This window comes from Pongo abelii, chromosome 13 (assembly GCF_028885655.2).
Source record: "Pongo abelii isolate AG06213 chromosome 13, NHGRI_mPonAbe1-v2.0_pri, whole genome shotgun sequence".
In the NCBI taxonomy this organism is placed as follows: Eukaryota; Metazoa; Chordata; class Mammalia; order Primates; family Hominidae; genus Pongo; species Pongo abelii.
The window spans coordinates 66,557,494-66,579,196 of NC_071998.2; the positions used below are offsets into that span (position 1 = coordinate 66,557,494).

At 35.8% G+C, this 21,703-nt stretch overlaps 1 protein-coding gene across 2 annotated transcripts in view; it reads left to right on the top strand.

The window, feature by feature from the left end:
- The window catches only part of PCSK5 (proprotein convertase subtilisin/kexin type 5), a 467,874-nt gene that overhangs the window by 222,154 nt on the left and 224,017 nt on the right, over positions 1 to 21,703 (top strand). The gene's annotated exons all lie outside the window — the stretch shown is intronic.

Here is a 21,703-nt window from a genome sequence, read left to right on the forward strand (position 1 = left end):
CTAGGTCCTGAGCTTTTCCCCAGCCTCCCTTCCTTACATTCCAGATGTCTGCCTGCATGGGTAGGACTGTGGTTCTTTCTGTGATGCTGCTTCTACCATTGGCCTCTCTGCCATTCAAAAACCTTCCCAGGAAACTAAGGGAAAAGAAAACAAATACATCCGGTAGTCCTAGCTACTCAGGAGGCTGAGGCAGGAGGATCCCTTGAGCCCAGGAGTTCAAGGCTGCAGTGAGCTATGATCACACCATTGCACTATAGCCCGGGCAACAGAATGAGACCTTATCTCAAAAAAAAGGTTGTGGGGGAGAAAGAAAAAGAAGTGGAATGAAATACAAAACATAGAAACAGATAAACTTAAAGTATCCAGATCTTTTTTCCAGACATAACAAGTTTGATCATGAAATAACTTTGCAATGGCCAGGAGCAGTGGCTCACGCCTATAATCCCAGCACTTTGGGAGACTGAGGCGGGAGGATCACCTGAGGTCAGGAGTTTGAGACCAGCCTGCCGACTTGGCAAAACCCATCTCTACTAAACATATAAAAATTAGCCAGGCGTGGTAGCACGCGCCTATAGTCCCAGCTACTTAGGAAGTTGAGGCAGGAGAATTGCTCGAACCCAGGAGGCAGAGGTTGCACTGAACTGAGATCATGCTGCTATACCCCAGCCTGGGGGACAGAGCAAGTCTCTGTCTCAAAACAAAAAAAAGTAAAGAAATAACTTTGCTGTAACAGCTAGTACGACTCTCAGGCCATCCTTTTTCTACAGGATGTATAAGAATATGTGTTGCAACAAATTCCACTCTAATATGCTCGCAGATACTTGCATGAAATTGTTCTGCTCCCAAGACTAGAAGAATTCTCAGTTCCTCTGAAAATCTTTCTCCTTTACCTTTTTTTCCTGGGTTGGAGCCTCTTTGGTTTGGGTTGTGTTAAGCTCTACAGCCACCTTTGACAGTCTCATCATGAGTCTTGCCTTTCTGCTAAAGTGGGAGATTTCCTCCTTGCTCTCAAAGATGCTTCTAAAAATTATGGACAATTTCAGAGTAAGAAAAAATACTTTAATCTTAAAAGAGAGGGGAGAAAAAATTTTTTGTGTTGTGGTACCCTCAGAACATTTTTATTGGTTCAGAATGTTTAATAGTATGATTTTTTTGTGTGGTTTTTTTTGATAACTTTCTGGTGTTTCAGCTAAATGAATAGGGAACATGTAATCAGTGATTATAGGATATCATTTGGGCTATTGCTGCTTAAAATGATGTCTTTTTACATAGCCTAACTCAAAAAGTTCAAATAAAATGAGTATGAAAGGAAGCAGGTTTATTAAATGAAAAACCAAAATGAAAGATGGCTGTACTAATTTTAGCTTAGCAACCTGGCAGAACACCTTATGTTTGAAAAGTGTTTTGCATCTAGGTCCTACCATATGTTCCTAGTGCTATAGACCTATGGGGGAAAAAAATGAAAGAGCTTGCTGGTAAATGATGTTTTGTATAAAATTGTTTATAAAATAAAGTCAAAATAACTAACTTTCATGAAAGTACAGAGTGCTCAGAATAATAAGTTGTACTGAAAGTTTTCCTGACCCATCTGCAATTATTAGCAAAGGAAAGCTTATTTTGGTGGAATATTTCATATGTAAAAATAGCATCAACTCAGGAAATACAAAAATTAAGTTCATCAAAGAAAACTTTCTGCTTCTAAATGCAAAGGGTCTTTCATTGGAAAATTGAAGAATACATGTTCAGTAATCAAGAAATGTTACACTATACAGTGAATGGTAAATAAAGGGGACTGAGTCAGGTTGAAACTTCTGAAATTATTTTTAACTTCCTAAAAGGGTATTGGTATAAAGAATCTCCTATAAATTCTTGCTTTAAATGACCGCAAAGCCTTTTTCTTACATTTCATATCTCAGAGGCCACAAGAATACCCTACTGTGAGAAAACCCAATATATCTAGATCTAAATTTAGAAAATAAATTAAAATAACAGCTGCTCTTCTACAGTAGAAATACACCTGGTGCATATTGAACATTAGCTCCCTCTGGTATCTTATATATACACATACATATACACATTCACATGTTTCTAGGTAGGCTCATCTACTTTCTCCTTATTACTTATCTTTTCCCTCCTATTGCAAATTAAATTTAAATTCCTTGAGAATAAGGATTATATCTTATCTTTATTTATGTGTATATAACAAATATATTGAACGCTACAAAAAAATTAAAGCATCATACTAGGCACTAAGTTACTCAGGACATAATTCAAATATGTATAAAATATTATATATCACTTGCTTTCAGGGGATTTTATATTCTCATCAGGGAAGCAAATGTACACTAACAGATATATGCAAATTATTTAAGGAAGTCAATGAAATCGTTCTGGGGGAAGGGTTGTAGAGGGTGCAGGACTTGGATGAAAATAAAAATGCCCAGCTTTGATGATTCAAATTGGAACATTGGTTCCATAGAAATTTGTATCCTCCACGACACCTAAGCATAATGTTTTGAACAAGGTCCATTCTCAACAAATATTAATTCATCTAGTCCAACCTTACTTTTTGTACAATGGAACTGAGTCCTAGAGAAGTTCAATTGCTCAATTAGTTACTTTTACCTTCCAAATCCTTTAGTTGATATTCATTAGTGATTTCTTTCTCCCAAACTGCCTCAACTCATCTCTCATCCTGTTGATTTATCATTCGCTAGAAGTGGACTTCTAGTGAAGTCCACTAACATGATGTTATTCCCGCTCTCACCTTCCAAGGGAAGCCCCTCTACCTTTTTATCTTTGGAGGAAGGGATCATTCGAGACATGGAAAGGTCAAAGTGTGAGAAGTTAAAGAAGTGTTGAGCCAAAGGATGATTCACACCATATGCTGTTGATTTCACAAATCCATCTTGAAAATTTTCTCAGGAAATTAAACTGACCATCTGCATTTCTGGTAAACCTAAAAAGTCCGTCTATATAAATCTTACATAATTCAGATGAATCAACCACTCTATGTCTTTGTTTCACCTTTCATTATAATCTGTCTTACCTACATGTTTCCAGCATTGGAAAATTGTTGGGAAATGACCAGAATATTTGGGATACAGCGACTGTGGGACAGTCGAGAAGGGTTCTGGAGTTTTGAACAAGCCAGCTCTGAGTTAAAGTACTCACTGGGGCGAGGGGTGCTTCATATTTCTAGAACTGAGTACTGTTAAGGGAGGCCACATGGGAAGGATAGACATAAACATTTCTTAATATTGGGGTTAGCATCTTAGTACTGATATCCTGTAAACTAGTCTTCTCATCTGTGTATTTTTTAAATTAAAAACACATTTTAGTATAAAATGTCTCATTAAAAATTTTCCCGAGGGCCACATTCAACTCTATGAGATGCTGCAGTGGGCAGGGAGCACAAGTGTATTTGCTTATTGAGGTAAAAAATTGCAGAGGGCATACCAAGCTTTTCCTTTTAAGAGAGTTTTATTTATTTCAATTAGAACTTAGAAAGTACTTGCACAGAGAGAAATACAAGCATATGTGCCCTGATTCCACACAATTACAAGGGTAAAGAAGCAGGTATTCCACACGCCCTTCCTTTCATACACTCTTAGAGTTTTTTTGTGTATTGGAGTGTTGTATGTTGGGCTTAAAATTTTGCTGAGATTTCTGGTATGAATGCTTGGGGTACACAGCCTGAAGAAGGTGAAGAGAATTAGAAGAAAACCAGGGAGGAGAGCTAAAAAGGTTTATAAGGTAAAAACAATGCACATTTTGACTTGAGGCCTAGCGGACAGAGAAGGGATGTACTGTCCTGAACTATTCCCTATAGTGAAATAATTGTAACCAGACCCAAAGAGCAGTTACCACGGGCCTTCTGCCAGGACTGTGCATGAAAATAGCTTTGTTATGTCTACATACACACAGACAATACACTCTGTCCTCTAGTCCTTCTCAAGTTCAAATTATGTAGAAGCCAACTTTTCCTGGACTCATCTTTGTACCTTAACTAATGGTTTCAAAAACTACAGCTTCCAGAGGTGTCTATTATAACTGGAAAAGCCCTGGTCAACAGGCTCACTCACCTTGGATTATCTTGAAATGTAGCCAGTGTGTTCCAACTCCTTCCCTATATGAGAAAACTAAGAAACATGTTAGATAGTTGAGTTGCTCAGAAACTGAACTGAAGACAGAAGAGTTCTTAGGAGACTGTTACCTGCCTCTTTTTCCTTAGCTGTATTTTGAAAAATGTATTAGTCACTAAAAACATTTTATTCTTATTACTATAATAATAAAGATTGCTTTTTCCAAAGAATAGTTGTCAGTCCTGTTGCAATCACCAGACCTTTTCCTTGTACAGCTGATCAAGTATCATTTTCAAGTGTCAAATGTTGGAAATGTCTCATGTTATAAATATCCAGTTTGTGCTGGAGCAAGGCAAGTAAACCGTTTGGGAAGCCAGTGTAGTAGTGCAGGAGAGATTAGGGTAGCCTGGTCAAGGTGATGGCAATGGGGACAGAGAGAAGTGGGTAGATTTGATGTATATTTTGTAGGTATAGCCAACAGGTAATGAATTACATATGTGCCTTTGGGAAAAGCAAAAAAAAATCAAGATCTAGTTTCTTTGCTAAACTCAAGTAAATTGTGGTATCATCTATGGAAATAGATACCCTTTATTCTTCCCATGGGATTCTGGGGATTAGAAGCTGCATAAAAATCCAGTTGTACAAGAAAGTCTCTGGGCCTACAGATTTTGCAACAAGACCTGTAGCAAATTTCTCTGGCAATTATTGACTGTCCTTCGGTACACCAGCCTCCCTATCAGTTAATTAATCTGCAAAAAGTGCCTGCCCGGAGATCATGATTGCTATAAATGACTGAGACAGTTCCCATTTTAAAAAAGTAAAAGAAAACAGAGAATATTATTTACATTATAAATTGCTCATCTGCTTCTGTGTCTTTTAATTTAAACAGAGTGTTAGCGAATTAACCTTTACGCAGTTACTCGATAAGATTGCTTAGAAACTCCACTGATGTATTAGTGAGTTTACAAGAAATATGTGAAATTTAGTATTAAATTTAGTCTCTTGAGGGTTTGTGGATTTTACTCAATGCCAGGAAATTTTTGTTCTGATAGTGCCTATGGTAACACCCCAAATACCATCAAATATGATTTCTCTTGCTAAGAAAAAGAGAAGATGACTTTTTTAGGGTCCATTAGTTTCACATCGTAGCCTGCTACTTAATCACTTTAGTCAAAGCGTATTAAAAGACTCATTGCATAATGTATCATTGGATGGCTTCATCAAATATTGCTGTTTTTGTATTTGAAAATTCTCAGATTATATTCTTCTACTCTATATTGAAACATAGTTCAAACTTAATCTGTTTATATGCCAAGTTTTCTTGGGCTGAGTTTTGAATTGATCTAGCCTATGGCTACATTGTCTTGCCCTATAATTTTTTACTTCCAGGACATTTTTGTCATATAAAAGTTAAAATTGTTTGGTGTCATTTGCTCAGAAGAGCCTAATTGTTCCTAGTGACACTGGAATCTAGTTTTTGTATTAACTGATTGCAGCGTTCTTTTTTTCCTCTGTTTAAAAATTTATAATCATAATGCATTTTGCCATCAATAGGAGAGAAAAGTAAATAAGGAAAATAAAAATGACAGATTTAAAACATGTCATTTTACTAACATGTAAGATTTTATTCATCCTGACATCAACAAGATGATTATGACATCTGATGTGTTGAAAGCTCCAAGCAGCACATTCATAGTGAAATAAACTGTAATACCTGGAATAGAACATGCAACACAAAAAGAAAGACATTGTATGTTTGTAAGATTGCATTATTTCTTACCATCTTAGATTAAGTTTTCATTTCTCTATTCATAATTCTGAACCTTATTGAGTAACCACCATATGTGTGACTAAGATGAAGTAAAAGTTTATGTTGTTTGCATATCACAGAAAAAGCAATAAGTCTGTGACGCCTGGTAGTATCATCCCTACCAGTAAAGATTGTAGTACATCAGACAGTGACATCCTGTTTGTGACCCAAAAGATTCTACTTGCCATTGGCCCCCCTTGAGTGTGGAGATGTTGCATAGTGCAAAAAGATAAAATTAAGAGATAAAATGGTGGAAAAAAACAGCAGTCAGCCTTCAATGAAAGCTTTATGCCAAATACTGAGCTGAATGTTTATATTGGTAATCTCATTTTATCCTCAAAGCAGTGCTCTAAGGTAGGCATTATCACCATATTTCCTATGTGGAAAATGAGGGTTAGGAATTCACACAGGTGATAGGTGTGGAAGGTGAATACAAGGTAATGTGACACCAGAACCCACCATTCTACCATATCACCTTTCTTTGTTAAGTACTGTAACTGGACGTGGTTAATTACAAATGGGCACTAAAAAATGTAAAGGGAATGAATGAGTAAATGGAGAGAAGGAACTTTCCCTACAGTTATTCAAAAGTATGGATAGGTATCTATTCAGGTATCTGTAGTTAGTGAGATATTGTGCCAACAAGTTTAAACTCTTAAATCTTGATTGATTCATTCAGGAAATATTTATTGAGTCATACTTGTTACCGTAATTTCTTTATTTTGAAACAAACTTTTTTTTTTTCACATTTCTGAACCTGCAATACATCTTACAAGTCATAGTTGCAATGTTTAGCTAGTTCGGTATGTGCCTGGCACCGTGCTAAGAACTAGAATACATCTATGAACAAAACATGCATGGTCCTTGCCAGAGCTGCCAGGAACAGTCAAGTAAGCTGAGCACAAATGTGTGTGAGGCCTTGAACTTGGCTCCAATAGAGCCTACATTTCAGTCAAGGGAGGCAGAGATTAAAGATAATTATATCTGGCATGAAGGAAAAAATAAAACAAAGCATTATATTGTGCTAGAGGGATTGACGGTAGGGTAAGAGTAGGAAAGGATGAATAATGGCAAATAAGGAAAAGAAGTGGCAAGGCCATCAAAGAGATGACAGCATTTTTGCTGCAACTGGAGTCATAAAAGTGATTCAACTTACACTTGCTTTTTGTGAGTTTTTACTGAGTTACTGCTTTCTGGCAACATTAAGCACATCTTAGCTTTTTCGTCTAATAGAGCTTGCAGTCACAACCAAGCCTTAATAGAAGGCCAAATGATAAAGAGGAATACCTGAATGATCCATAATTTTTATATTCCTATAATGAATTTAGAAACCTGCCTGTATATGATTGAAAACAGGTTGAAAACTGGCATCACTTCACAGATTAAAATTGTTCATCTAGTCAGCAAGAATGCAGTTATGTAGTCTTCAGTGAGCACTCGAATTTATTTGAAAAACTTGGTACACAACCAGGGAATGTTGGTACGAAGGAAGAGAATTCTAGTGAGATTTAAAATAGGGAGGTGAGGTCTCTCAAGGGCTCTCAGCAGAGTCTGCTTGTCATTTAGCTATTGGAAACCTTTACGAACAACTTGAAAGAATGTCATAGCGAGCTTCCTGGAGAGAGTATGATACAGGAGTGATCGTATTAGTCATGCTGAATTTTTATTCATTGCTCTGAATTTAGGTGCCATTGGAATTGACATCTGATAGCCTCATTTTCCATAGCAGATGTATTCAATTTTATAATTTTCATTGTGCTAAAATTCTCAAGCATTTGGGATCCCATACCTGGAATATAAAGCAATTGTTATCAGTTTGTCTGAGGAATCGTAACATTGGAAGGTTGCCCAGAAACCATCTGGTCTGTAGAGATGCTATTCAGTGAGAGTGTTCAGGGGTCACCAGGCAAAGGTGAATAACAGTGGCAATGTAGGTTATTTTTAAAACAAAGGTATATTTTTTAATTTTAAAAAAGTAATTTTAAAGTGACTCATTCTGATTATATATACTGTTTTTGCATAACATTTTCTTACTTGTATGAAATGATGCTATCCTTACTTAGCAATGAAAGTGATGAATCTCACTTTGATTCCCAAGTTGAAAAACAATGTTCCAGTCTTTGAAATCCAAAAGATTGAGAGCCTTTTTCATCACAGTGGTGTTTGCAAGCATTCTACTGATTTCATTTGCCACTAATATCTTAGAAGCAAATAAGTATTTATTTAATACTGACAGATACCAGGAAGAGCAATCCCATGACCATTATAATCTATTATTAGCAATAGAACCATTTTTAAAATTTAGGTGTTTATTTATACGATGTATTATTTTGATAATATCTTCAAATTAATTAATATAAGTTTAAATTATATTATCAAAATAACACATTTTACAAAATATATATAGAAATCATGCAGACATGTAAATCAAATGTCTCCCTACACAGCCAACTTTAAGCATGTTTTAAGCTTTTAGTATAACTCCTAATGCTATGATGCTAGTTCCAAATATTCTTAATATAGGCATCATGTTTACTATAAAAAATATTGCATACTTTGTCTTTTAATGTCTTTAATCTGCATTTTGCTTTCCTTTCAGATCATGTTGTTCATTTTGTTGTTCCCCTCCCATTTGTTTTTTTAAACCAACCTTTTTTTTAACCAAATAATGTTTTTTCTAACCTGCAGTCAGCAAGATTTGATTAAAGAAGGTTTCAAGTTTTTGTGGGTGCTGTCTCCATTCAGTTGTTGGAAATTAGATGCTGAGACATTTTTGAATTGTAAGGACTAATATTCAAATTGAATTTCAAAAGCGTATTTCAAAGTCACTCAAAAAGATAATAATGCTTTGAATCCTCTACTAATCACCTAATACTCTTTCATGTTCATATTTGTCTTACCTGCATATACTCAACATATTACCTTTTGGCCATAGTTACAGCAAATTTTTTTTTAATTTTTCATTTGCTTTTAGGTATTGTTTATATTGTTTTGAAATAGGGAATTTTAAAATTTATTTTAAAAGTATTATTTAGTCAAATATATGTGTCCTTTATGAAATCTTCAATTATATAGGCATACCTGATCTTTTTGTACCTCCTAGAGAATTTTACATATGCTGATGAAGCTATGTATGTTTTACCCTAAATGAGTCCAGATTTACATGTGGCAAGGAATTTCCTGTACCTTAGGGGAATTCATGGACCCCAGATTAAAAAACCTCAGGCTAGGAAGCTCTTTCCTATGTTAACATTTATTAATTAATGACTGGCATTTTCATGTAGTGTTTTCTTTATTCTTTTTTGAGTTTTTAATTTTTAATATTTTTGTATGTACATAGTATGTGTATATATTTATGGGGTCCATGAGGTGCTTTGATACAGGCATGAAATGTGTAATGATCACATCATGGAGAATGGGATATCCGTGACACAAGCATTTATCCTTTAAGTTACAAATAATCCAATCACTCTTTTAGTTATTTTTAAATGTACAATTAAGTTATTATGGACTATAGTCACCCTGCTGTGCCATCATTTAGTAGGTCTTATTCATTCTTTCTAACTATTATTTTTGACCTCCCCAAACCATTCCTACCCCCCGCCCCACCCCCAGCACTCCCCATCACCACCCTTCCCAGCCTCTGGTAACCTTTCTTCTACTTTCTATATCCATAAATTCACTGGTTTTGATTTTTAGATACCATAAATCAGTGACAATATGCAATGCTGTTTTCTTGTTTTATTTTTCATCATTAAAGTTTAACCAACTAGAGTTTATTTTATTGTCCAGTATGAGGATGTAAATTGAGTTTTTATAGGGATCCTATTTGCCCAATGTCATTTGTTAAGTAATCTATCTCCTCCAAAAGCAGTTTGTTTTGTATTCTTTTAAGTTGTTGCATTTATGAAGATCTCCTTTAGCATTTTCTGTTTTATCTTCTACCAAATCTTTAAACATTACAGAATCACTTCATATTTTAAACATTTTCTTAAACATTCTTATTTGTTCATTTTCCCAGGTAAAATTTAGAACCAGCCTTTTGTGTTCCAAAAACAATCCCAGTGGCAATTTATAACAATTGTGTAAATCTTGGCTTCTTCACAAGTTTTCCCAATCAAGAAAATCTTTCTACATTGTTTAGATCTTCTTTTTATTGGCATATTAATGTATCAGACTTGTCCTTAGTTTCATAGTTTTTCAGACTTATTTTTTGGAATAGCAAATATTTGTTTGTTTTGCTATTACCATTATGTCTTTAACTGATTATTGCTTATCTATAACAGAGCCATTATTTTTGTATGTTTTTCTTATCTCTCGGTCCTTTAACTCACATTATATTATAGCTGATTTTCTTGTTTTTTTTTTCAGAATATATTCATAGCATCTGATGATAGTAATACTTGTTTATTTTTAATAATTTTTCATATTTGTTCTTATTGGATAGTGGTACAAATTAGTCATTATAAGTTCAGATTTTGGAGTCAAGCTAACTTCTGTTCCAATCCTGCCTCTACTATTGTTTCCTGGATGGCCTTGAGCAAGTGGAAGTATTTCTTAACCTTGTTTAGTTGGAGTTTCTTCATCTGAAATTTGGGTCAGTAACTCAGAATCACAGGATTGTTGCTAGGATTAAGTGAACTTAGGTATATGGAAAGTACTAAAATAAGGAAGCTGATATCATCACAATATTATTTCTATTACATTAACCCTTCAAAAAATGTTAAATATTATGAGATAGTAAGGGTTCACACTTAGATCCTGATTTTCTATTGATTTCTTTTTTCTTTTTTACCTTCTGTTTCACTTTTTGTCAATGTTTGTGTTTCTTTTAGACGTTCTTCATAATGCCTATGCAGCGTTTTTGGTTTTATATTATCATTAGGAATGAGATTTGGGTGTTTCCGTATCTGTTGAGATGAATATATAGTTTCTCATACTAGATTTGTCGATATGATTTATTAGAATAATACTTTGTTAATATTATTCCCTGCTTATATTTATGAATCAGATTTAGTTATTTAATATGCTATTGGTTTCATTTTAGCGTGTTTTATGTCTTTGAGTTTATTTTTCTGAGATTTCCTTTTACTACCTAATGTGTGTGTATATATGTGTGTTCTATGCTATTATTACAGCAGCTAGCTAACATTAGTTGTGTACCTACAGCAGATAAATAGCATTTTCTAAAGTATACTTTTGGTATATTTCATGTAATTCTCATCTATAAGGTAACATGGGTAGTAAACGGAGAGTCAAGCTTTTAACCCATGTTGGTTTGACCTTGAAACTGGCCTGTCTCTGCAAGTTTTTGGTATCAGATGATGTTAAATTCACAAAATAAATTATGGAATTTTGCAATTTGTATTTTCTCTCCAGAGACCCTTGGGATCAGAGTTCTTGCATGTTTGAAGGAAACCATCTGGCCTCAAAGCCATTTTTAGAAGTAATCCCAGTATTTTCTAATACTATAAACATCTCTTATATTGGTTTTTACGACTGCCTTAATATTTAGAATTTATTAGTGTTTTCTTCTTATTTTCTTGGTTAGATTTTTTATTACTGTTTTTCAAAGGTCAGTTTTGAGATTTCTTTATCAGTAATTTTTTTTTCTGTTTTTCTTTCTTTCTTTTTAAAATTTCTTTCCTGTTTTCCTCTTCATTCTTTTATGAATCTTAGTGGCTGAATCATGGTTCATTTATCTTTCCTTTGATATTAATAAAACTTTTTAAAGATGTGAATTTATCTCTGAACACACTTTTGATAGACTGTCATTTTCTAATGATATTTTCACTTCCTCTTTGATAGAATGACAATTGAGTAAAGTACTGTTAAGTGTTAAACTTTGTCGCTATTGAGATTTATTATTGGCCTTTTTTTCACTACATTGTGATCAGATAATAGGGTTAGATTATCAGCAACACTGGTGTTTTGTGAGGTATTGTTTTTGCTTAGGGCAATTGTTGAAATTTCCTTTTGGCCCAATGTAGCTTCAACTTTTCATTTACAAACTCTTAAGTTGATCTGTGAAGTCTTTAAAAAAATGACTCTTTGTAGGACATATATTTCAATATTATTAAATTTTAACTATAATGTAAACAAATCCTATATGTTTTTCTCCTGACATAAATGGACTAAATTATCTGAACACTACTGTGCTTCCATCAGTTGCTTATTTTTTCTTTTTTTTTTTTTTAATTGAGATAGAATTTTGCTCCTGTTGCCCAGGCTGGAGTGTAGTGGTGCGATCTCGGCTCACTGCAACCTCCAACCTTCACCTCCCAGGTTCAAGCTATTCTCCTGTCTCAGCCTTCCGAGTAGCTGGGATTACAGGCACCCGCCACTATGCCTGGCTATTTTTATTATTATTATTTTTAGTAGAGATGGGGTTTCATCATGTTGGCCAGGCTGGTTTTGAACTCCTGACCTCAAGTGATCCACCCACCATGGCCTCTCAAAGTGCTGGGATTACAGGCCTGAGCCACTACACCCGGCCTACTTTTTTTTTCTTGAAGTCTTTGATTCATCCATTTTGATGCACAAATGTCATGCTGTTACATCTTTATTTTACATAGCACTTTGTCAACAAATTCAACTTTTTGTCCTTTTAAGTGTTTTTGAATCTAAAACGTTATATTATTTGCAATGAATTCTCCCATTCATGAATCTTTGTATATGTTTTGTGCAAGGGAAAAAAATCTATGTCTATTATTTAATTTTTAGTTTTCATATTTTATAGATAGTTGTAAATAAAGCCGTATTTTAAAATAAATGTATTTTGTAATAGAAGAGTTATCACCTTTGACTCCTTGCTATATAAACGTGGCTTACATTTACTTTAATGCCCTCATCTACTTATTTCCCTATCTTTAATACCATAATTTGGATTTCTGCAACAGACCATTTTTGTTAATTTATTTTTTATTATTTTTTATCCCCAGAAGAATTCTTTTAAAACAATTATTAAGTCTTAATTCTGTTCAATTTATTTTGGAGTCATCATCAGGTCTTTTCTAATAACAACTACACATTTTACAGTTTTAAATTTTGAGTTATTCATAAATCAAAATAAAACTTTAAATTATTTATTTTATTTTGATCTTCAGAGTCTGTATTTGTTGACGGTCAGTTTTCTCAATCCTGCAAATATGTCTTCTGTATTCACTCATGAAGGACGACAAGTCTAGTGTAAAATTCTTGGGTTTATTTCTTTTAAATCACTTTAACTGTTCTTTTATTATCTTCTAAAATTAGCTTTGCAGAGAAAGTCTTTAACTAGAAGTCCTGTTTTGCTTAGTTTTAGGATTTTTTTCATTTGTATTGTAATGAAAACGTATATATTTTAGGACTAGTCTAAGGGATGCAACTCTTTTCATTAATATGTCCTGGAAAACATTAAGTATTTTTAGCCCGCCTTGAACATTTTTAATCAAATGTGACTTTGATTAGTGGCGAAGATCACCACAGAGCTTCAGAGCCTGGGCCTGAAGTATATGAGAAACCTGCCTTCAAATTCCTGTTCTGCTTCTTACTAGTTACACGGCTTTGAGAAAGTTAACCTTTCTAAGCCTTAGTTTCCACACCTGTAAAAGGGGAATAATAATGCTGTTTATCTCATGGGGTTGTGTGTTCATTAAGTGAAGCATACATAAAGCACCCAGTAAAGCATCTGGTAAATAGGAAAGACTCAGTAATTGTTAGTCCTCAGAGCAAGATAAAGCTAATATTCTGAAGCCAGGTTTGTTTCCTGTCCTCCAAATCCATCGTCTTGTCTTCCTTGTCATCTCTTTCCTTAAAAATATGCAAGAAGTGGCCGGGTGCAGTGGCTCACGCCTGTAATCCCAGCTCTTTGGGAGACCGAGGCAGGCAGATCACGAGGTCAGGAGATCACGATCATACGGGCCAACATGGTGAAACCCCATCTCTACTAAAACACAAAAAATTAGCCGGGCATGGTGGTGTGGGCCTGTAGAGCCCAGCTACTCAGGAAGGCTGAGGCAGGGGAATCACTTGAACCCAGGAGGCGGAGGTTGCAGTGAGCCAAGATTCATGCCACTGCACTCCAGCCTGGCAACAGAGCAAAATTCCATCTCAAAAAAAAAAAAAAAAATGCAAGAAGTCTTCACATTTGTATTCCACATCAACTCAGCTTTCCATGATATCAATTCCACCTGTCCATGTCAATTTACTCTTTCCTATGCATCCTTTGCTTTTGCTAATACCACTTCATACTCCTCATAATCTTCCTTACTCTCACTCGGTTTGCTTTATTGCTTGGTTGATTCATTTTCCCTGCACTGTGTTTTCCATAAGCTCCATATTATTGTTATTCTTCTAGTCTAGACTCTTCTTTTTTCTCACCACTTCTTTTTCCTTTCCCTATACTCTCCTCTTACGTTTCTTTTTCCTTCTTTTCCTTTTCCTTTCTTTGTTTCCATTCTTTCCTTTGTTTAAAAAAATTATTCATTCTCAATTAAAAAAAAAAACTGGCTACAGAAAGGCTGTGGCTATGTCCTTGCTCTGCTTAGCCTCCAAGCACAGACCTACTCAAATCTGCCGTTGAAGGATGGGATGAGGGATAAACCTCCCTGTCCAATTCTGAGATTCTAGCAGAGATCCCTCTGAAGTGAGAGGATCATTTCCTCCCGCTTCTGACAAAACTAGAGGCTGAACGTCCAATCCCTACAAACACCATTAACCTGACTCTCCATCACGCGCCTCTCCAGTCCAAGACAGTGCGGGTAGCGAGGGTCAGAGCTGAGGCTCTAGAATCTGGCTGCCTGGGCCAGTCTCAACTGTGGCTAATTGTATGACTTTGAGGAAGATCATTAGACTTTCTCTGCTTTGATGTTCTTATTTTGGAAATGAAAGTAATAACAGTATTTGTCTCACAGGACTGTCATGAAGAATAGATGAAATAATGAATATAGAATACTTTTGATAGTGTGTATGCCTGGCACACAGTAAGAAGCTTTCAATACATGCCATCTACTACTCCATACTTTTGGAGATACATCTTTTAGGAAATGTCTTCAGTAGTAAGAAAGAGGGTTGTACAAGAAAAAAATCCACGAGTTAGCAGTCAAGATATTGACTCAGGGCTACCAAGCTCAGGCTACCAAGTCCAAAGAAGCTCAAGGCTTCCAAGGCCAAGGTCTGTGTGGGGTTTTTTGTTGTTCTTTTCCAAATGGTTGCTGCAGCTCCAATCATTATATCCACATTCCAAATAAAAGGAGAAAGGACAAAATGATGCAGGACTAGCAATCTTTATAGCAGGAAAGCAAAGTTTTCTCAGAAATGCCCAGTAGACTTTATTAGTCAGAACTCTGTCTCCTGTGTACCCCTTATTATCAGGGATTCTGGAAAGATAGCATTTTGACATCCCAAGATATATAATAGAGGGAGACAATGAAAAAGAAAGTTAAAAATTATTTTCCTCATAGTCACATTAGCTCATAAGTTTTTTTGAAATACTTCAAAATTTTTGTAATAGATTTCTGTTAGTCTTTGTTGATCTTTTCCTGTGTGTGTGTATGTGTGTGTGTGTGTGTGTGTGTGGTGTAATTTTTAAAATATTTTTTATTCCTATCGATGATGTCTAATAATTAGAAAGACTGCTAGGAATTGATACACTAAACCAGGAGTTTCTAAAATAGGCATAATAATTCAGCCATAAAAAAATGAAATCAGCTGGGCGCGGTGGCTCATGCCTGTAATCCCAGCACTTTGGGAGGCTGAGACATGTGGATCACCTGAGGTCGGGAGTTCGAGACCAGCCTGACCAACATGGAGAAATCCCGTCTCTACTAAAAATACAAAATTAGGCAGGAGTGATGGCACATGCCTATAATCCCAGCCACTCAGGAGGCTGAGGCAGGAGAATTGCTTGAAACCAGAAGGCGGAGGTTGCGGTGAGCTGAGATCATGCCATTGTACTCCAGCCTGGGCAACAAGAGCAAAACTACATCTCAAAAAAAAAAACCAAACAAACAAAAACTGTTTTTTACAGCAATATGGATGGACTAGAGACTGTTATCTTAAGTGAAACAAGTCAGACACAGAGAGACAAAATACTGCGTGTTCTCACTTAAAAGTGAGAGCTAAGTAATGTATGCACATGGATGTCGAGTGTGGGATGATGGACAATGGAGAATGAGAAGTGGGAGGTGGTGGGAGGGGATTAGATGATGAGAGATTACAGCATACTAATGATGAGAGATTACAGCGTGATTTTCTCCACATTGCGGCTGAGGAAACAGAGACCTCGAGAGGTTCAGTAAATTGTCCAGTGTTACAGAACTATCAGGTAGGAGATCATGATTCACCCTAGGTCTTCCTGACTCTGAAGCATAATTTACACCATCCTCATGTGATTAAGAGGCTGTAGAATGCAAAACAAAATTTATTATTATTTTGAATGAGAAGTAGAAATGAGGGGGGTAACCATGTCTTCCTGCAGGACTTAGTCTGCGAGCCTAGAACTGCATAATTTATACATGCTAAGTCCTGGGACAGCCCACAGAATGAGCAGAAAAGGGAAAGTGAGCAAGAGTTTCTCACAGGTTGAGGGGGATACATTTAGGAACACTCACACTGTCACATTTGCCTACTCTGAACAGTTTTCAAGCTTGGGGTAAAAATGAAGGCCAGAACTAGATTCTGGGTTATGGGTTTGAATAAAAAGAGGCCTTAAGGATTATATTCAGGGCACAATTGTTGGAGGGAGTTAAGTGTACAGGGAGACCTGGTGGAAAGCTTCATAATTGCAATTTGGTTTCAATGCATGTGATCTCAAATGACTGACCCTTCCTCCTCAAGTTCTATTTTGTAAGAGCTTATGTAGCAAAGTATTTCAAGGAAATGATTATTGAGCTTGCAAACAAAATACTATATTTTCATAGGGGCTGCATAAAACATAATTTTTGTCTTTTACATGCAGTAAGTATTTGCAGTGATAAGCCAGGATTTCTAAGGAAAAGACACTTCAGCTTCAATGACAAAATTTTTCTATATAAATTAGGGGCTATCTTTTGTTAAGTGTGTTTAGAATCCAAATTTACCTTTGGTTTAGAGTAAATCCAGGGGATTAGAATATTTTCACAATAAAACTTTGTGTGGTCCTGCTTTTCTTTCATTTTTTCCACTTTGGTTCAGGTGTGGAGGAATCATAAGTGGGTATTTGGATAATACCAATACAACTCACATTTCTAAATCCTGAGGTATTATTAACTGTATTTTCCAATACTACAAACCAATTTTAGGCCTGAGACTTTTGAATTATTGTAGAACACAAAACAAAGCAAAACAAATGCACCCCCAGTGGCGGATACTCCTGCTCGCAATGGGACTGACAATCTGATGATCCTTTCGGGCTCTTCATTACCTAACAAAAGAAGATTGTTTTTCTTTGTTGGATGGTCGGTATTTTATTCTTGAATTACCACTTTCATACACTAGCTGCAATCAGAGTAATGTTTTTACCTATCTCAGCAGGCTTTAAATACTTTCTGCCTCATCTTTGTGTCTCCAGCTCACCATGAATCTGTTCCCATAACTGCCGATTTCTTTTAGCATTGGTACAGTGACATTAATTTTCTGACTGCTTGTTTCTATTTCTATTTTACATAATCTTTAAAAAGTGGTTTTATTTTGGATTGAAGGAGACTAGTTTCATCTTGAATTCGTTTTGAACATTTAGGAAGTTGGATATTTGCGATGCTGATTGATCATGCTATTTTTCCCATTGATCTGGGCCTCATCATTTCATTAGACAGAATCACTCTTTTATTTTAGGAAGCAGTTTCCTTATCTGGACTAGCTCTTGCTCCTCTTATTGATAAGTTCTCTTTCTGTAATAAGATGTGTATCTGTTGTCTTTTTTATCAGCTGCCCCGAAATTACAATGAGGATGTATTTGGATGGTGGGTTGAGTGGGAGGTTGGTTATTTTTTTCTCCTTAATAAGTGCAGGTGAGTCAGTCACCCAAGATTTCAGATTGGTCCTTGTTTTTGAAGACCACCAGATACAGATGTATTTCTAGCACTCACACATGAATTTCCCAGAATTATCTGGGAAAACCCTTCGGTGAAGGATTTTTTTTTCTTTTTTAATTGAAGTGCTAGCGGTTGCACTTAGCCCAACAAGAAGCACAACACAAAATGTCTCTCTTGGGAGATGTCCTGCTTCTTCTAAACCTTGTGTTGGGCCTGTGAAATACTCTGAACTGCTCAGAGTAAAAATGTAATGCAAATACTGGGTCGTGATAGTGTCATTAATTATGCTGTTTTTGCAGCTGAAAAGTAGAAAACTAGAAGTGTTTAAGGTGAGGTTCAGCTGAGGTTCGTTGAATGGAGAAGAGTCACGTAGCCTGGCTGTGAACCACATCCAAGTGTGTCCATGGCAGGCAAGATGACAAGTTCATAACAATAATGGTATGCAATAATACACTGATGTTATGACATACAGTATACATGTAAACTATTATAAAAATCATATGATTTTCCTGGTATGTTATTTTTATGTTTACCTTTGAAAGAATGGGTAAAAGGCCTTTGGAACCTGCATAACAGATTAAGACTCAGGAATCTTCTGAATGCTATGGTAAACAAAAATCAACAGAGTCAAGAAAGAGAGTATGTGTACAAAGTGTGTGTAACCATGAGGACACGACGTGCCATACTTGGCTTTTTGATCCATTTGTCAAAGAACTTCCTGACAAATAGATGTGTGTCTCTGCTTCACCTTTGTGGATCCATTTGGAAATAGTGTTATATGGTGATTGATAGCATAAGTTATACAGCCAAGTCCAACTGGCTTGAATTCTAGTTCTACTTACTACTTGTGTATTTGAGTTACTATGTGTAACTCAAAGCCTCAGTTTTGTCGTCTGTGAAACAGGAATAAGAATGTTACCCACGTCATATGATTTTCAATATCATGCAACAATCATGCATATAAAACATACACTGCCTGGCCCTGGCCAAGTGCTCACTAGATGTTGGTTATTGCTATGAGTTCAGCAAAGGATGCAAAACTATAAATGATTACGTATACAGAACTCCTGAGAAAGTCATGTTCATTTCCTTGGTTTGAAAGGTCATAGATGGCTACCCATATCTTGTAGGTGTTTATAAATGTTATTCTCTTCATATATATTTTTGTTTAAGGGCATTTGTTAATTCCAGGAAGAAATTTGAGAGGTGTGTAGCGTAACTACATGTGATTTATTATAGGGTGGTGGTCACGAGACTCAGGATTGGGAGATGTTGTTCTTTTCTCCAGGTGGGTTAGACTTTTGATCTCTCAATAGTTGCTTGCTTCAAAGCTCTTGTTGCATAAGTTTGTCTATTCTTGGAGATCAGAGAGGTCTCAGTTTTCAGAGGCCACTGGAGTTTGGGTCCAAGATACTTGGCAGAGAGAAATAGGTATTAGGGAGTCCTAAATTATGGTTGTGGACTGTGGAGTTCCCTGCAGAGAGCACTCAGCCTTCTCTCTCTGCATTTGTTTTATAAATGGTTTATGAGATCTCTCATAGTTTGACTTAGTCTTCACGTCTGCATCGTCCCTGTGAGTACAAATACAAATGAAAAGTAAGATGTGAATCAGACATATCCATAAACAAGAGTCGTCTCTGGATTCTAGCAATAAATAAACCATAATGTCCAGCAAAATTAACCTATGGCTATTTCCTGAGCTAATTATCTTCCCACAGATAGAAAAACTACTGATTCCAGGTCCATTGGTTTTTCAATTTATCTTCCTTACTTTAATTTGGTGAAATTCAGGAAATTTTCAAATTAGATCATTTTGGAAGTTGTGCATTACCAAATATCAGAGTAAAACCATCCAAACACCTTCTTTTTCCATGTGTAGTTCCAATTTCCTGAAGCTAATTTCTTCCTTCTAATTACAAGCACTCCAAGAACTAGGTTTTGCTACTCAGCATGAAAACAAGTAACTCTTATTTCTTCAGTCTGAGTTTGAATGCAGGAGGCTTCCTGAATCTGCCAGAATACAGGTGCTTAAGGTATAAGATCAATGTAAATGTTCCCTGTTCTATTATGAAAATTAAATTTTTAGTGCTAAGCTTCACTGGGGAAAATGTGGATCTCCCAATGATCAGAATTTCTTGCTTAATATTTCTGAAGAAATCTTGCCCTGGTGACAGGTAACATGAGACATTGACTTCTTTTTTTCTCCTCCCTAAAGGAGAGTTAAGTTTAAGGAGTTAAAATGTGAAAGTTCTGTGTGTCAAATGTTATTTTTAAATTACTAGGTTGATTTAGATATTTTCATCAAACCTAAGTGTGTTCTTTGGTATCTCACTGTTTACTCATGACAAAATAAAAACATGTTCATTTGGGAGGATTCTGTTTTACCATAATTAAGTGGCTAGAATGTCTTTCTGGACCAAGCTTTCTTGTCATTTTTGTCCTTCACCCTAATAACTAGGACATACCATCTTAGGCAGAGCTAGAACATCTTATGTTGAGACTGGCATTCAGGATTATCCCTCGATTTACTTTCTAATTTCTGTGACAGTAGTGCATTGAGTCTACTGAATGATCATGTGAATGAATTTAGTGTTAGTCAGCAAAGGCTCAAATCGTGCTATTTGTTTTAGAAGCAAAACATCCTGCTCCTGGATTCCACCAAACAGCCTGCCTCCCTTTCTTGAAAGTTTCTTGCTTTATCAGGTTCTAAAATTGATTCCTAACAAGTGCTGTATCCTAAGAAAACAAGAATAATTCTGTTTTCATCGTTCTCATATTTTTAAAGTTTATGTAGTTGGGATTTAATTTCCACAATTCAAGTTCTTTTGTTAATATAATTTTACCAAGTTATCTAGATCCAGTCTTACCTGCTCTGGAAACTTTAAAAAATGGCAGGACTCAGTTTCCTTTTATTTTCAATCTGAGACCGTAACAGAAAAAGTATCAGAACTCAATAGTACTTTTCTTTCCCCATTTCTTTCATATTCAAGCCACCAAATAAGAGCTGTGGCTGCAAATTTTAGCAAAATGCTTTGCTGTCTACCACTTCTTAATAGCTTATTATGCACCAGGCACAAGGTTAAGTACTTGGCATTATTTTAACTGATTCAATCAGTACAACGACATAAAGCAGATATTAGCATCCATGTTCTAAGTGGGGATACTAAGACTTTGAGAGGTTAATTTCACATAGAAAATGAAGGAGCCAGAATCTGATCACTAGACCCCTTCTTACTAGAAGGCTGCCCTGACCACCCTAAAAAACATAGATGTGGTGAGTATGATAGGGAAAAAAATGTAGTATAAAGTGAAGAAACATACAGGCCCTATCATGAAAAATTAGGTACAATTAAGATATCAAGTTCTCCCTCTGCCCGAAAGACCCCAATGTCCATACACCTACAAAAGAGAGTGCAGAAAGACTACCCCAAGCCCCATCACACCTCAAGGCAGGTAGTGAGTAATTTTCTCCTCTTCCCTAAATCTTCTCTCCCATCCTTTGCAAATATTACTGCTGAAGTGAAGGTAGCTGGTGAGAAACAAATAAAATGGCTGCACATGCTGCATGAAAATTGTCATATTTCTTAGTTAAGTAAAAGATCAGCACACCTCAGAATTCAAGACTGAATGAAATAAGTATCCTGATTAGAATTGCATGCATGCGCTGAGTCAAATGTCTTCGAGTATATACATAGTCTATGAAAGGGAATAAAAGTCTGTGTGTATGTGCTTGGATTTGTTTCTGTGTGATTATGATTAGCATTGCAGTTCTCCAATGAAAGTATCTCCTGCTCAGTAGTCTCTTTTGTGTTCTT